Source organism: Phyllostomus hastatus, unplaced genomic scaffold (assembly GCF_019186645.2).
Source record: "Phyllostomus hastatus isolate PE091 unplaced genomic scaffold, TTU_PhHast_1.1 phas_contig_86, whole genome shotgun sequence".
NCBI classification, from domain to species: domain Eukaryota; kingdom Metazoa; phylum Chordata; class Mammalia; order Chiroptera; family Phyllostomidae; genus Phyllostomus; species Phyllostomus hastatus.
The window spans coordinates 69,333,751-69,351,437 of NW_025333977.1; the positions used below are offsets into that span (position 1 = coordinate 69,333,751).

General features: G+C 39.0%; 1 protein-coding gene across 3 annotated transcripts in view; it reads right to left on the reverse strand.

Moving 5' to 3' along the window:
- The window catches only part of CMSS1 (cms1 ribosomal small subunit homolog), a 382,394-nt gene that overhangs the window by 229,902 nt on the left and 134,805 nt on the right, over positions 1-17,687 (reverse strand). Inside the window, exon 2 of one of the 3 annotated variants that reach the window (XM_045851015.1) lies at positions 2,111-2,208. The exons of the other annotated variants lie outside the window; for them this stretch is intronic. The gene's annotated coding sequence lies outside the window, so the exon portion shown is untranslated. The remainder of the gene's footprint in view (positions 1-2,110; positions 2,209-17,687) is intronic. 3 annotated transcript variants of the gene reach the window in all.

Consider the following 17,687-nt stretch of genomic DNA (forward strand, 5'->3'; position numbering starts at 1 on the left):
CCCTATAGGTACACAAGAAAAAGGAGGTATCTGATGGGGAAAGATTCCAGAGATGCCTCTGATGCAAAGCTCAGATGAGGGAACAGACTTGGAAACCAAGAGGAACATTCTTTTACGATAGGAAGAGAAAAAAATGTGTAAAGATGGGGAGGATTTTGGGGGTGGAGTAAAGGAGGAAAAAAGAATGGTTATCTATTAAGGGCAAGAATGGTAAGAGAGGGAGTAAGACGAGTGGAAAAGGTTTAGAATCATGGTTTAGGAATGAGACAAGGAATGTTTCATTCCAGCAGCGAGGAATGAATTCCAGCAATGTGGAATGAATAAAACTATTACTGACAGTAAGGGCCCATTTGAAGCTGGAAGTTTTAAAACATGTTGTTTAAGTAGGTCAGTCAGTTGGTCAGTGAAGATTGGGTTCCATCAGGATGTCAGGCAAGTAAAGGACCATAAGGCCAGGTAGCAAATATTATGTTAGAGACCTACATAGGATACATGGGAGAAGAGAGAAGATACATTTAATCCAGGGGTGAGAAGGGATATAGTTTCCTAGAGGAGGAGCTGCTTAAATTACTAACATAGTCCTATGTGTAAACTGTGAGAATAGAGAATGGGCCATTGGATCTCCATCCCATTACCCTTTAGGGTGCACTAATGAAAAGGTATTTAACCACATTCCATGTGAACTCAAGTAATTCTACACAACAGTATTGGGGGATCTTGACCATCAATGCCTGAGGATGTAATTTTCATGATTACCCATGTGTCTGACAGGTTAGACAGAGTTCCACAGGAATAATGATAAAAAGAAAAATTCCACAATCTTTTCACAGGCAAAAAAGTCTCTGGATGCGGCATATATTTTGTTAGAGTCCTCAAGCATTGGTGGAAAATATTCTGGGGAACCCTGATTCAACTTGGGCCACTAAATTCTGGATTAATTATTACTTGTAGCACCAAGCACAAAACAAGTATTTTCTTAAATATCTTTGCTTAATAAAAAAAGTCAAATTATCTGGGCTTTGTTCTATCTTAAAAATGCTGTTGATATCTTATCTTTCCATGAGAAACAAATATTCCAAAGGCCTCAGTCTGCATACTCCTTGCCAGTTACAACTCTGAAAACCAAAGTCTGCACTAAGCTTTGCTAATGGGCTCTGTTCTGTCCTCTGTACTAAGATCTTTTAATAGGAAAAACACTCCATCACTAGAAAGTACAGTTACAGAGTTGGAAGGGACATTGAAATCATTTGTGTAATCATTTAGGTGATGGAGAGCATATAACCCATCACTTGATTGAACTTTTTAAGTGAGAGAAGACACCCTTTCGTTTTTACTATTAATGTAACAGAACCTTTATAACAGTGAAATAGACGGTGGAAGAGCAGGATTTTTCTATTCAAAACAACTTTGCCTTTTCTGTTCTATACTAGCTATAGTTAATATTTATTGAGGGCTTATTATGTGCCAGGCATTGTGCTAAGCACTTTACAAGGATTATCTCTTTTTGGACTTAACAATAATCCTAAGAGATTGGTGGCATTATTGTTATTTTACAATGAGAAAATGGAGGCTTAGAAAAACCAAGAGCCAAGTAGAGGTTAAGTCCCTGTTCTGATTTTAATATTTACCGATGTGTGACTATCACAAGGTTACCTAGTCTCACATGACTTTGTATAAACGGAACAATTACAATACCTACCTCACAAGGTAGATGGGAAGATTATGTGAGATACTGGCCTAAAGCTCACCTGCCATAAATATGCTTTTCCTTTTTGGAGGTACAGGAGGTACTAGAAAGAACCTGGGTTGTGGAATCAAATGACCTGGGCTCAAAGCCCAGCTCTGCTTCTTGTTAGCTGTGACACTAGGCAGGTACTTCACCTCTCCAAGCCTCAATTTCCTCACCTATAAAATATGAAGACCAATACCTACACCTCACAGAGTACTAAAGGATTAACCGAGAGGATTCCTTAGAAAGACTTAGCTGCTACAAACCAAGGCACTATCTCCTTTCCTTCTTTGAGGACCATGTGGTAACTCTCTTAAGAGAACAACAAAAACAAGGAACACCACTTCTTTGAAGTTGGCAGGGGAGGTTTAAGAAACCTACTATGTGGAAAGGAGGCACTGGTTAATTACAGATCAGGTCGGTGTGGCAGATGTGTCTTGTTGCCTTCTGATTTCAGCATGGACAAATTATTTAGGCACCTAGGAAAAGAAAGGAGTTCCCATAAGAGGGTATAAATGAACAAGCTAGCTAATTGCTCCTGTTGATTGTTTGAGGCAGTTCTCTATCAATGTCAATTGATTTCCTAGGAAGGCTATCTCTGTGATTTCATATCCAGGAAAAGCACCTTCCAGCAGGAATGATGAGTAAGAAGTGTTTCAAAGATATTTATAGCATCTTCCTACATGCAGAACGATGGGGACAGGTCTTACAAAGATACTAATAAAGTCACCTTAGAAGAGACTGGTTGGATTTGATTTTCTTTTTAAATGTAGAGATTTAGGACTCTGTTCAGAGATAAAATGGTCCATTGTTTCATAAAGTAGAGATAGATGACTGGGACATAATTTTCATACAACTCCGATCCAGACAAAAGGATGTAAAGGCATTTGTACCTCAAATAACTCTCTCAAAATCTCTGCAGGAAAAACATTTTCCCCACCTTACAACCTTGTAGGTAACCTGCTCTATCACCCCATGGAAGATCTCAAAAGCAAAAATCAGAAATAAGGTAGAAGGTGAAGGCATATGAGGAGCAAATAAATGGTTGGCTATAATTTGACACAGAGGAGGTGGAAAACAGAATATAATAAGATATCATTATTTAATACTTCAAATGTTGTTCATAGAAATGACACTGAACTTTAAGCAAGGAACTATAAATTTACCTTTAAAATATCCAAACATTAAATCTTTTTAAAAAAAGAGTTCTGGTACTTCATTGGGAAAACAGTTGTTGGAAAATTCACCTTCACAGGCAGCCTGGTTCAATAGCAAAACCAAACTCAATAAAATGTTATTCTGTATTCTTTCCAAACATATCTACAATTCTATTGTACATTTTAGGGATATACCTCTATAGTGTTCACTTTGTCACCATGCAGCAGAAAAACAACTCAAAATATAAAGATTAACATCCTCAACCACCTCAACCAATTCAAATGAAATACGTGAAAAAAAAATTTCTTAAATTTCCTCTTAGTAATGAGCAATTTAATTAAAGAACCTAGAGGTTTGTTTTCTTCCTTCTTCACTCAAAGTAGTATATATAGACATTATAAGAAGATCTGGGTGATAGCCAGAGGGAAGGAAGGGTGGGGGCTGGGTGGAGGTGGGCAAAGAGATGAAAAATAGGGACACCTATAATAATGTTAACAATAAAAATAAAAGAAAATATGGGGTGGGAAAAGGAAATTTTTACTTCCTCTGTAGCTCTCTCTATGCATGTATATATGTTTAAAAGCTGTGTATTTCTATGAACTGTATAGCGAAGTGTTTTCTAGAATGGAAAGGTCAATAATCTGAGAATATAAATGATCTGTTCCACGCGGCTTCTCGTCCACAATGACTAAATCAACGATGAATGAACTTAACACAGATCCTGAATTCTTTTACATGGCTTCTAAGAGTTGGGAATTTCTGGGCTGGGGTAGGATCAGCCAGAAAATTCTTTTTTTTTTTTTTTTTGTGGGGTGGGGGTATTTGAACAGAGAAAATGACTCTCTGAAGAACAGGTGAGGAAAATGTTGGAATACTTCGGTGCAAAACTACAATTTGCTCATTACAAATACTTCAGACATATAGCTAAAGCCAAAAATAATTCCACTGAAATTGCCCTATTAGATTTAGGGACACAGATTTTATGATCAGGGACTATCAGATCTCCAATAGCAACTGCCCCTTATTCCCCTTAAGTCAGTGAAGAAGTCACATCCACAGGAGACTGTGGTCTATGTAATGTCATGGCTCTCATAGCTTCTGGTGGTGCCTGTGCCACATTTTTATCTTGTATTTAACAGCTTCAAAGTTGGCCCTAGGTCTTACACACAGTTACATATATCCCACTGGGATAAATAATACCTTTGTGAACAAATTTCATCGAAAGGGGTGGATAATCACTCTTTTCTTTAGATTGACTTAGTCCTAAATTCCCTTACAATATCTTCAAAACCCCATGTAAGGCAGGGCTCAGCAAAATATGGCTGTTTTGGTAAATAAAGTTGCACTGGAACACAGCCATGGCCATTCATTTGTGCACTGTTCTATGGCTGCTTTCTGGCAACACAGAACTGCATAGTTGTGACAAAAAATACAGGGCTTGCAAAGCCTAACATATTTACTATTTGGACCTTTATAGAAAAAAATTGCTGGCCCCTGATCAAGGGGTTCCTGTTGGACCAACTGGTCACTAGAATGTCATTAGGAAAGAGATGTCATGTAGCCAAACTAGACATGCTGGTGGGGGAGGTGGTTGGGCAGAAACAGTGCTGCACAAGCACTTGCCTCACTGCCTTGTCCCACTTTTATCTACTATCCAACAACTCTGTAAATACACGAGCTGGGTTAGGTTAAGTCCATGCGAATTTTGCCAGGAAGACTGGGCTAAAACAAAACCCGGTCATTTGATGATGAGATAAACTCATTTATTCACTCATTCAATAGACTGAGTACATACTGTGTGCAAAGTACCAGGGACATAGTGGTGAGCAAACAGATTATATCTGCACTCAGGGAACTAATAGTCCAGTGGGGGAGGAAGAAATTCTTTAGGTAATACAGATATGTGTGTGGGTATATATCTCTATATATCTCTGTGTGTATTATATTAAATTGCTACTACAATTGGTTTAAGAGAGAGGTCATGGCACCACTAGAATGTATAATGGGGTTATGATGTAATAAAAAAAGTCAGGAAGGACTTCTGAAGGGAGCATCAGTAGCGCTGAGGCTGAGCGGGAGGAGTGAACCTTGTGAGGAACAGAGGAAAGCAGTGCAAACTGAGGGCACAACATGGGCAAAGGCCTAGGGATGAGAGGAAGAAAGGTGAGTGAAAGCTAGGAAAAGAGGGCCAGCACATTTGGAGCAGAAAGAGGGAAGGAAAGGGTGTGAGGTGAAATTATGGGCCAGATTAAGCAGGTCCTGCGAAGTGCTAGAAACAAATTTTGAGTTACTCTAATGCAGTGGTCCCCAATCTTTTTGGCAGCAGGGACTGGTTTTGTGGAAGACTATTTTTCCATAGATGAGGATGTTGGGGGTTGGAGAGTGGCTTCATAGCCTGCTATCAGATGCAGCTTAATTGCCACTTACCACTCACTAAACAGGTTTTGATATGAGTCTGCAAGCAATTGCTTTGTTATGGTCTCAGTGAAGTTGAACCTCTCTGCTAATGATAATCTGTAGTTGCAGCCCCTCCCCAGTGCTAGCATCACCACCTCAGCTCCATCTCAGATCCCTTTCGTGTCCAGTTCACAGAATCTAATGTGCCCACTGATCTGACAGGAGGCAGAGCTCAAGCGGTAATGCAAGCCATGGGAGTGGTTGTGAGTACAGAAGAAGCTTTGCTCCTTCGCCCCACTGCTCACCTTCTGCTGTGCGGCCCTGTTCCTCACAGGCCACAGACATTAGCAGTCAGTGGCCCAGTGGTTGGGGACCCCCCGCTCTAAAGGCAGACTTAAACCCAGTAATCCCTGGGTGACAGTCTTTTCCCTTGAGCAATTACTGTCTTCATGATCAGTTAGTGTTTTTCTCCTCTTCCCTCCCCGCTTCCCCTCCCCTTGTCTTTCCTTTCCTTTCTCCCTTTCTCCTCTCCCCTTCCCCCTCCCCTCTCCTTTCCATTCCTCTCCTCTCCTTTCTATCTTTTAAAAACCCTAACCAAAATCAAGCTCTATTTAAAAAATTCATGTAAGTCTTCATCATATTCAGTGAGCAAAAACCAAAGAAAACAAGATAATAATGAATTTACTTCCATGTTTTAAATTAATATAATGTTATATATCACCGAATCTTTAAAAATTGAGAAAAATAAGTTGAAAAGCAAAAAACAACAAAAAGAAGTTACTAAGTGGCCTTTCATTAATGTATTAAACTTGTATACACATTCCTATTTTCTGTCTGAGAAGGTGAGTGGGTAGGAATATGCACAAAGCCATGAGCTGCTTCCTGCTGGGAACAGCAAAATTTTAACCTTCAATTATACTATTTGATGAGTAGTATCTTGCAGCTAAAAGACAAGGAAAGGTACTGGGGAGGCGGGACTACAGAAAACAGGAGGTAATACAGAAAAGGAGAAGACCCAGGAACAGGACAAGTGGATCTACCTTAGCCACTTATTAACTGTGTGAGCTTGGGCAAGTTACCTGTTTTCTGAGTTCTGGTTTCCCCATTTGTAAAAATGAGTATAATCGGGTGTCCATCACAGGATTGTTAAGAGGATTAAGTAAAATAATGTAAAACATTTCTAACATCTCATAAGAGATCTAATCATTGTTTTCTTCCTTTTCTCAAGTTTACAGACTGGTACAAGTAGCTATAGAAGATGCAGATAAGGAAGTAAAGGTGGAAAAGTCTTATCTGCAATTATAGTAGGTGGATCCTGGTTGGATTATAGTGCTTATAGTAAAATTTACAGACTTCTCTAACCTAATGACTCACAATGACTAATACCTTAAAGTGACTTTATCTCCAACTCTCCTAAGCAGGTAGCAAAATACATAAAATCAAAGGTGGAAATGTACTTTTGATTATGGAATTGAAGGCCATTTTGGATAATATTTAATGATACGCTTGAGAATATTTCTAAGTTAAAAAATGGCACACCTCAGCTGACACCTCCCACTCTTCCCATGCGTGCATGTGCTGCGAGGCTGGCTGCTAAGGGTGTCCTTGGGAAGCACTGTGACTGGCTTTAATGTGAAGATTGGCAATATCAAAGGAAATAATTATGTTTACATATGAAATCAGCCTTACTGCTTATCAAAACACAGAACTGAAAAATAAAAAGTATACTTCAGACATACAGGATTTTAAAAAAGCACTAGAAATGTTTTATTGTGCAACTCTAACCATCTTTTAAGTGTGTTATACCTTTTTGATTAGGAAATGTGAATGTGAACACTATATCCTTCTTTACACCTTTTAGGAAAACACTAAGTCCTTTGAAATGTAGCCAGGTAGTGTTCTGAGAAGGAACCCAAGGTTGTAATTGGATTATTTGTTTTTCCTTCTTTCTACTGATGAAAGGCACTGAGAGGGAAGTGGCCTGGTTGAGGTGCTATTACAGTCGGACGCACAGGCAGACACTGATTCCTGGCTGCCCCAAATGAATAATCAAACCTCGCTATACAACTGAGCATTTAGATAAAGTAGAAAGACAAAATTCTAAAACATTTTAAATATTTAAGCAAGAAGACAGTTGCCAATTAGGGGAGGTTTTATTTAAAGTCATTTTATTAAAAACAAACAAACTGAATAGTACTGATACATCAAAATAGAATGTAGGGAAACAGACTAAGGTTTCTTCATAGGCCTAGCTTCGACATTTTTATGAATTTACTTATTAAATATATATTTTTTACTTTTAGAGAGAGGGGAAGAGAAGGAGAAAGAGAGGGCGAGAAACATCCATGTGCAAGAGAAACACTCATTGGTTACCTCTCACATGCCTCCAACCCAGGGGCCTGGCCCGCAACCCAGGCTTGTACCCTGACCAGGAATTGAACCAGCGACCTTTTGGTTTGAGGGACGACACCCAACCTACTGAGTCACACCAGTCAAGGCTAGCCTCAACATTTTTAGAACCAGGAGCTTACAATGACAAAATTTTCTTAAGTTATGCCCTTAATGATAAATCACTCTAGTCATTTGCTCAGTTTGAGGTAACTTTTCCCTGCTTTCACACTTAGAAAATCTTTCTTCTAATTCTTTGAAGTTTACTCACCATAATTTATATTATCAGGTAGCATTCAACTAATAACAGTGCTGTGGGGTAAAGAATTCTGCACTTGTCTTGAAAGAATTGGCTATGTTTTTAGAGCATGAAGTTATTAAAAATGCACAGTTACAGAGAGGGTGCTCCCCACCCCCCTCCCAGTGCTTGCCTGGAAGGAGCTGGGCAAACCCATCTCCAAGCTCTTCCAACTTTGATGGTGTTTTATGATGCTGAGACTCTTTTGTAAGCCAATTTAGTCCTTTTCTGCACGTCCTAAGTCACATAACAATTTAATATTTGGTACGTTGCTTAGTAACCACGTTTTATACACAAAGTACTGTCTTTTGGTAACAAAGGACTATTATAATAGTGACACACTCATTCTAGAGATAAGAAACAATGTCATTGCCTTAAAAGAAAAAGTATTTATCTTACCTCCAGCAATGTCGATACTGCTTTGCTTTTACTTTTTAAAAAATATACTCCCCCAGTCTGATTCTCATCTTGTTGAATTCGAGTCTACATAATGAAGTAATCTGTAAATATAATAGCAGCCTCTTCCACAAAAGGAAAACATTTGTGAAAATAAACATCCTTCTACTGTTAAAGATGAATTACTTGGATACATATTCCAATTCTTATTTCATTTCCAAATTCTCAACTTTCAGGGCCTAAAAAAGGTGCTACAGTGGTTTACCAGTATCTAGTGATTGTAGCTATATTTGTATTTTTTGACTTTTTAAAAGTATTCAAAATATTTCTTATTTTTAATTTGGTAAAGGGGAAAGAATTTAGAAGGGAGGTAGAATAATGATTATGAGTTATGATTAAATCATACAAAGGCCAAAATCATATCTTTAAAACAACAAATAGGTATTTTTCTGAGCCAAGACATTCTCATGGACTCCAGCTATTTTCATGAAGCCCAGATAAGTGGTCAAGTTTCCTTGTTAGGCCTGGATCCCTTCTGAATCCACAGGGTACAGGCCTCTAATGTGAAAATGAAGGGAAAGGTAAAGAAAAGACACAAAGAGGATGGTAAACTAAATGTGCAGAAATAGGAAAAAATTATATTAATAATGGTTATAATGTTATACAATGAAACATTATGCAACCATTGAAAAACTGTGGTATGGAAGAATAATGACAATGGATAATGTTGCCAAAACAGCATGCACATTATTATAGACACAGAAGAGAAGCCTGGAAGAAATTATACAAAAAAGATAAAGAGTAGAAATCTCAGCATGGTTGGATTAAAGATAATTTTTCTATTCCTTATACTTGCTTCCCCATTTTTTAGTGCTTAACACATTACTTTTTAATTAGGAATTTTTTAAAAAAGAGAAATGTTGACAACACAATAATAACAAAAAGGGAAATGTTTTATTTTTTAAAGTTATCATTTGTTATCATTTACAATAATAACAAAACACGTCAGAAGGCAGGCAAGTGTTAGCACCTGTGCAATGACCTTGCTCACACGCCTCAGAAGGGGAAAGTGTGTATGCTTGTCAATTTGGGGCTTTATGTTATAGAGCCAGCAGACTTCTATTTTAAAAATTATAGCCAATGTGCTAGAAGAAATGGACTCCACTAAGGGCTGAAAATAAGAATATTCTGGATCCAGACCTCAACATGTAGCCATGACCAAGTAAAACTGCAATCGTTTTTCACCTGAAAGTAATTAGGGTGTGTACGTTAACTTTCACTGAAGACAGTAGGGTAGATACAGGAGGTCCTTTATGACACAAATAAAAAAAATGCATCCTTTAGTTTTTAAGATGACAGTCTTAAAGGTCAAATGTCTTCAGCCCACTCCTCAGCTGCAACTGCAACCATTAGGGAATTCTCATCCAGACGTGAAACTATTTGCATCAGGAAACAGCACTGAAAGGTTCAATAACAAGGGAACAGGAGTCTTGTGTTTAGCTACAACAAAGACCTTCAGACACTGTTTACCCATCCTTTCCAGGATGAAAACTCCTTTTCCATAACAAAAAGTTTCCTAATTCCCCACTGATGGTAGTTGTAAATTTTCCTATCCACAGACTGAAAAAAGATATAACCACAAAAGCCTAAAACAAACTCAGAAATCATGTAAATACCTTGTATGGTATCAATCACGACCATATCCATAACTATTCTAAAGATACCTTACATCCTTAGTTTATTAAAACAATTTATGTACTTTAGAGAAAGGGGAAGGGAGGGAAAAAGAGAGAGAGGAACATTGATTGTGAGAGAAACATCCACTGGCTGCCTCTCGTGTGTCCCCCAGCCGGGGATGAGACCCATGACCCAGGCATGTGTCCTGACTGGGAATCAAACCAGTGATCTTTGGCTATGTTAAACCCACTGAGCCAAGCCGGCAAGGGAAGTTTTTTATATTGCTTTTGGAATATGGACGGGAAGGCCTATTGACAAGTATAAAAGCTCCTAGGTGTTCCCGTTCACAGGTTGAAAACGACTGCTGCAAAGCATGTATTATGTAATGGACCAAGGCCATATTCTCAAGAACGTTCTCTCTCCAATGGTTATCGATATAAATATGGCTACCAACCATCTGCACGCACACACTCATTAAAGAAACACACAATTTCATGGGGAGGTGCTAGACAGAGGAAATGAAAACATCCATGAAGTAGTCACACGCTGTGGGCACCAAAGTGTGTGAGGCATTTCTGAGCCGGAGGCTTTCTTCTGTTGGCTCTGTGACAGAGGTTTAGCATGAGAGGCAAGGACATGGGAACTCTGACTGTTTTTCCCCCCTATAAAGTAAGGGGTAAAGTTGCCCTTGTTTTTCCCTTATAAAACCTTCCTGTGTCAACAGACTGCCCATTCCCAACCCCAGCAAAAACAAGGGTGGCCCCTAAATGCCAAAAGAATAATTTTCTGAGCTTTGCATGCTAAAATTGACTTGGCAAGCTCTCCACCTTGCAAAGAACACAAAGAGCTTAGTTTAGTCTGTGTGTAAATGCTTCACAATCATTAACAAAACATCCAAAGCAACATGCTCAAGGGAGGGTAATGATTCTTTGTTCCCTTCCCCCAACTCCCTTAATTGTAAGCTTCTGACATCCATTTATTTACTTACAGCTCCTAGCAGCAGTCACTGCCCTCCTTGGTCAACACGCACTCTTGGCTGCCTTGGGCGCTTTCTAACAAAGGGCTATGTGGAACCACACACAGTGGGTAGAACACCCTAGCTCAATCGATCCCAGTCCCATGGTCTCTGGAGGTACAGATCTCAATGGGACTCAGAAGGGGTCTCCCCTAATTAAAAAGTACTGGAAATGTGCTTCTTCATAGAGCTCAATGGGGCTAAGGGCTTTGGAAAGGGTTTGGTACACCCTTCTTAGAGGAGGCTATAAAGAGAGCCCAGATATCAGTTTGAAGGACCGTGATACAGTTTGGCCCAAACTCATAGGGTCTAACCAGAGTCATACTACTAGGACAAGTGTTCACCCTGCTGCATGTGGTTTTCTTGATGCTTTATGATGCTCCTTGATGCTTTTTGATTTAAGCAGACCTCCTGCTTTATAATAACCCTCTCCCTACCACCTAGAATGAGTTGAACGGTAGACAGCAGTGAAAGAGCATGACTTTAATTCACACTGTGCCCTAATTTCAGATTTGATGAAGCCTACATATTTTCTTTCTCCCTGGTGCTATCTATGTTCTCTTCTCTTACCACTTCATAATGCAGGTCTTTGGTGGGAGGACTGTGGCTTTTTCAACTTTTCTGACGTAGTCAAAGCTGTACTATGAGTGTCGAGAATATGTCTCTCCCATCTTTAAACAAATCATTATTCCTAATGAGAAGAACTCAGGCAGCAGAATGTGGGCTTGTGAAGTCTGGGTGGTCTCTGGAGCCATCTGGAACTCCTGCTCTGTCACTTACCAGTTCTGCAGCTTAGGCCATGTGGACTATCGATTTTCCATAAAGTGCAAATTATAGTATTTGCCTGATAAAGTCGTTTTCAGTAACAAAGGGAATAGTGCATTTAATGGGCCTTAGCGCACACGGTGTCTGGCCAGGAAGACAGCAAGTTGTGTGCCATTGTTGTGTTAGAGAAGATTTTAAAAGTCTTGGTTGGTGGAAGGGGCACATCAGCCAGAGCCTGTGTGAGTAAACCCATTTGAGCCACCAGACTTAGTCATCTTGTTCAGAACAGTCATGGCCAGTTTGGACCAAGAGGTCAGTCACTTCATGTTAAATCCCTCCAAACTGGCAGGATCATAGTCCCCTATCACCTCTCTGCTAAACAATAGGCACTGATTGCTGGCAAAAGTCCAGTGCCTTCAGCTTGCCAATCTCCATCTTGGCAAGGCACAAAATAATACTCTCTGAAAATACAGGTTTAGCACTGACTAAAAGAGCTCCCCCTTCAGTGATGTAAGGCTGAGTAATATACTCTCCTCATGATTTAAAAGGCAACATTCATTAGTTATTTTCTTATCTCATTTGATGCCCCAAGAGGGATGGCATGTCTGATGAACCAAGAGATAAAATTGTATCATGATATCTCAACAAGATGAATTACGTGTTCCTATCACTTGCCACTTGCCATATCACTTGGCACTGAGCATAGCATTCATATGTAAGATCCTGAAGCCTCCCAACAACCCTGAAAGACACTGAGTCTTGAGGAAATGAAGTAACTTGCCCCAAATTGGACAGCATGTAGAGAGGGAGGCAGGGCTATAACTCAGCCTGGCCAGCTTTGGAGCCTGCGCTCTTTCAACTCTGCCGTATACCATGCTGTTTCCTACTTTTTCTGCTCACGCTAGGATTCTAGAGAACAATCAGAAGTTTCAGGATACCAGGATTTTGACATGTAACTAATGTAAATGAAATATTAAAAACAAAACAAAAAGCCGTAAGTTATAAATCCAAATGTGTCATTGTGTCGAAAGTTTTCTCTTATGAAACTTATTTAGAAAATGTGTCCTGGCTGACAGATTTTGGAAACGTCTTCAAAACCCCTTTAAGGCCACATACAAATCCAATCCCATTATTTTAAGGTCACAACTGATTCTTTGACTAGAACTAGTATCAGCTGACCCAAACTCTTACTTGATTCACTAGACTTGGTTCCAAGGAACTTTTCCCTGTTGTCAGAAGTCAAATTCACCTTCAATGGACCAGATTTTGCCATGCTGAGGGATATTCCAAAACAGAAAACTCCAAAAGTGGAGTTCCAAAGCTGTTCTTAGTGGCAATGTTGTTAAAGTAAGGTCAAAGCAGCTTTCTGCTCCTTGTAATCATTTGGCTCCTGGGACATAGCTCAGTCTTTTGCTTCTGTGTCTCTGCTGGAGACTCGAGCATTGGTGGCCTTCCTTCTTCTTTTCTCTACCTTGCACTGCTCCCCACTCCCCTTTTTAAAGAGAACTGCTTCTTAAAATGTTTACATACCCAATATTTTGCCCCTAGTACTTTCATTTAAAATCTTTTATTATCACCATTTCTAACTATACAGAAAATAGAAAAAATAATGTAACAAAGCTCATGTGCCCATCACCCATCTTCAACAATCCTTATTACTTGTTTCTCTTCTATCCTCTGCCTTTATTTTTTCTGGAATATTTAAAAGTAAATCTCAAGACATCATGTCATTTTACACTTAGACATTTCTTTATATATCTAGAAAAATAAAAAGGACATTCTCTAACATAAATGCAATGCCACTAACACATCTAACAAAATTAACAACAACTTCTTACTATCATCTAATACACAGTCCATATTCAAATTTCCTTGGTCTTCCTTCCTCATACTCCATAGACAGTCAATAGCTACTGCCAAGGCAACCTTCACTACCTTGCTGACGACTTGCAAGGCTTTATCTCACTTGTCATCTTCTCTCCTCTGGAAAAGCCCTCAAAATGTGAAAGCAATATGACAATAAATTAGCTTAATTTGTGTAGTTTTTAACTTATTATATATTGAGAATATTTCCCTATAATAATTAAATATTCTTTGAATACTCGACTCCTACTTGCTGCCTAATTGGCTAGCATAGAGATAGTCCATAATTTATGTAATTATTTTCCATTATTGGACACTTGGTTGTTTCATCTTCACCAGTTTAAACAACACTGTGATGACAGCTTTAGCCACACCCACAGTGTACTTTTCTATACTCATCTTTCACCAATGAACACCTGCAGTGCTTCAGCCACAGAGACAATTTCACATTCACCACACATCGTGTTTGCTATCTACCTGCACTGTTCCTTATCCTCCAAGGGCCAACTTATCCTTGAGGTGCTTACACTAATCTCTTTGGCAAAGTTAGTCATTTCATTTCAAATGTTCCCAAAACACTGTGTATACTGCTCATTTTTTTATAGTATTCCCTGGTATTTTGTATTTAGTCATGAACTGGTATATCTACCACACTAAGTTTTAGGCCTCCTCTAGACACACCCGACATAATGATGCTCAACACCTCAGTATTTCTTCTGTAAAATAAGGATAATAATACCAACTCTATGTGTCTGAATTTAAAAAAAGATATAAAGAACAGAAATTGTGAATCATATTATCTGACAGATAATTGGAGCTTTCCTGGTTTCCCTCTTTTCCTCTAATAAGAGAAAGTATAAATGTGTCATGGACAAAACCAAAGAGGGGTAGGACCAAGGGTGGGAAGTGGTGATGGCTGGGGTGGGGGGAGTGGAAGGGGGAAAATGGAGACAACTGTACTTGAGCAACAATAAAAAATGTGAAAAAAAAAAAAGAAAGTATAAATGTGTCAGACCTGACTTATATGCCTGGAGGCAAGGAGTCAAATTTTCCCCTGTTAAACTGAGTCTAAACTAAGTATACCAGAGATTCTGGGAAAGGAGTAAAATGGCTACAAGGTCTAGCACACCCCAGAGACTTTACCAGTTGCAATGTTTTCTCTGTAACACACATCTATTTATTCTACTCACAGGTCCTTAGATAAAAGAGAAAGGAACGATGTCACGTTGTAATATGTAGATGGAAACTCTTGACCTGTGAATCTCTTACTCACCTCTGAGCTCTTCATTATGTCGGGTGTGTCTAGAGGAGGCCTAAAAATGCTCAGGGAGATTAATGGGTAAGGAAGAGGTAGAGAAAGTTAAAATTCTGTGGAAGAGTGAGGGTGCTCTGAAAGGTGCATTTCTATTTTTCAGGATTCACATCTTTCTAGAGCTGGAATAAACGGGCTGGCCTATGAACATGCAGTGTTGCTTTGGAAAATAGCAACAGAGCTGTAGGCAAGAGATCTGAGTTCTGGAGGTGGTTCAGGGTATGACCATGGGCACTTCAGTTAACTGCGCTGGGCCTCAGCTGCAGAGTAAGGAGATTGAACGAAGTTGGTTCCAAGAGCTGAAGGGACAAAAATTCAAAGAGAATAGAAAGGTTAAGTGACTGGCTCAGTATCACCGTACTTCTAAGAAAAACCAGAAAGCAGAATTGGAAGAAATATGAAAAGTGATGTAGTTTGAAAACTGTTAAAAGAATCATGATTTTTCAAGAGCTCTGATCTAGTGCTGGGAATATGGCATTTAAAAATGAATTTAAAGCTATCTTGGACTATATGAAAATAATTTTCTTTTTCTGTTGTATTCCACAAAGATCTGGAAAACATTCCCAGTCCCGTGTTAACCTTAGATGAGAAAAGAATCTTTAAAGAGCCACTGATTTGTAATGGAAAACTCAGATAAATCAACTATTTATATACTGAGATTCTTACATTTCTTTTTGTCCTTTCTTCAAAACACACAGCTAAGAAAGGCCCTGATGTAAGTGTGCTCTATCAGACCTCATTGGCAGGCTGTTTATTCTGTATCTACAGCCTACCAGCTTCTCTCACCTACAGCACTTAGTGGACAAGTAACCAAAGAAAACATTCAAGCCATGGACACACAAAAGTATGAGTTTTTGATTAACATGAACCTGGAAAGAAACAGGCATCAGAAAACCTAATTTTTCATCTCTGTTCCAAGGTTTATTAGCCAAAGTTACTTACACTTTCTGAATCTCAAGTTTATCTTGAACATAGGGCAAATGATTACCTATCTACTGATGTATCAAGCAAAATACATATGAAAGGTATTGCAAGCACTGACGTGAAAAACTGGAATAAATCTTCATTAAATGCTTACTTTCAAGTTTCTAGATCTATACTTAAAATTCCAACTGAAATTGAAATCAGAAGAGCTACTGAGATCTCCCATCAATATATCCTGTGACTACTTCACTGCTTTTGCTGGGTTTAATTTCTGGAAAACTTTGTCTAACTCCATGTATTCTTTAAGAAACACCATGGCTAATCAAGAATAGGTCTAATGGGGTATAATCAAATGTGTGTGTGACATTGTCTGTTGAGTGACAGTCTAAACCAGGTGGTGTGAGGAGTGGTTGGAGAAGCTGAGAGTGTTTCATCTAGAAAAGTACAAAAATAGAGCCCTTCCATTGAAGGACTACAATGTGGCAAGAGGAGTAGACTTGTTTGATTAAGCTCTGGGGGTGGAAGCAGGATAAATGAATGAAGTTCCTGGGAGCTGGATTTCAGTTTACAAGGAAGCATTTTCAGACACTTAGAATTGTGTCACTATGGAGCAGGTGATCACAGAAAATGCTGACTGTCTGGTAGGTGGGGGGTGGATGAGATGACTACGACACTGCCTTCTACACTTGATTAGATTATTTTATTTTTCTCTTTCTGTAACTTTGACATTCTCTTAGGACTCAGAATCCTTTGGAATACAAACCCAAATCGCCCATTCTCAAGTTTCATTACCTTCTTTGAAGAGCTACCCATGCGTTCCCTACAAGGAAAAACACCATTAAGAAAATGTTTCAGTGACTTTTACTGAAAATGGAAGAAAAAGATAAAGGCGGCCATTGCTAAATTAGGTTATCTGGTTGTCAGTGTATCTGTTTTTGGCCATCAGATGGCTTTACTGCAGTTGGCTGTATTTAGTGGCTTCAAATGTGGGTGACTAGGGCAATAAAAGGAAACAAAATTTTTATTTTTTTTTTTACTTTAAGAGAAACCAAATAAAATACTCCACAGGATTTTTTTCCCAAATGTGGCTATGCAAGCACAACCTGGCTGGTTTGCAACTAGCACTGTTAACATCTATTTATAGTCAGTATTTTCATAGATGAATCACATTTACCATGAGACAGTTAATATTAAGGGCTCGACCAGCTCTGCTGAGAACCCAACAATCTTACTACATCTCTTTCCATTTCCCTTCTAGGGAACTAGGTTATAGCTTAATGGTTCCACAAAGAGAGAGGGGGAAATCCAAGTGGAAATGTAAAGCTAGCAGACATCCTACTCCCTAAATTCAGCAAAGTATGGACGTTAAACACATTCAACCTAAGGCCTTGAGCCCTTCCAGCTCTGTTCCTTGGTGAGGAGTGACCTACAGTTAGCACAGACCGGCTCTGCATCATGCAGCCATCTTGCCATCAAAACAATTTGCCCCCGAAATCTCCTACTAAACCAAGTTTAAACAACACCGCTTTATAAAATCTCACACAGATTAAAAAAAGACAGGACTAATGATTGTTAAAAGTGTAAAATAAAAAGTAGTGTAGTGGGTGTTCAGCTCATTTTAGGCACGTGAGGTTGTATGTGGGAAGCTTGGGATGAGGAAGCACAGAAGGTGAGGGCATACATGATCAAAGGTTTTCAAACTTCAGTGACATTACCTGGAGATTTCTATTAAGTTTTGGGGACCTAGTCTCACTTGCCACCAGCA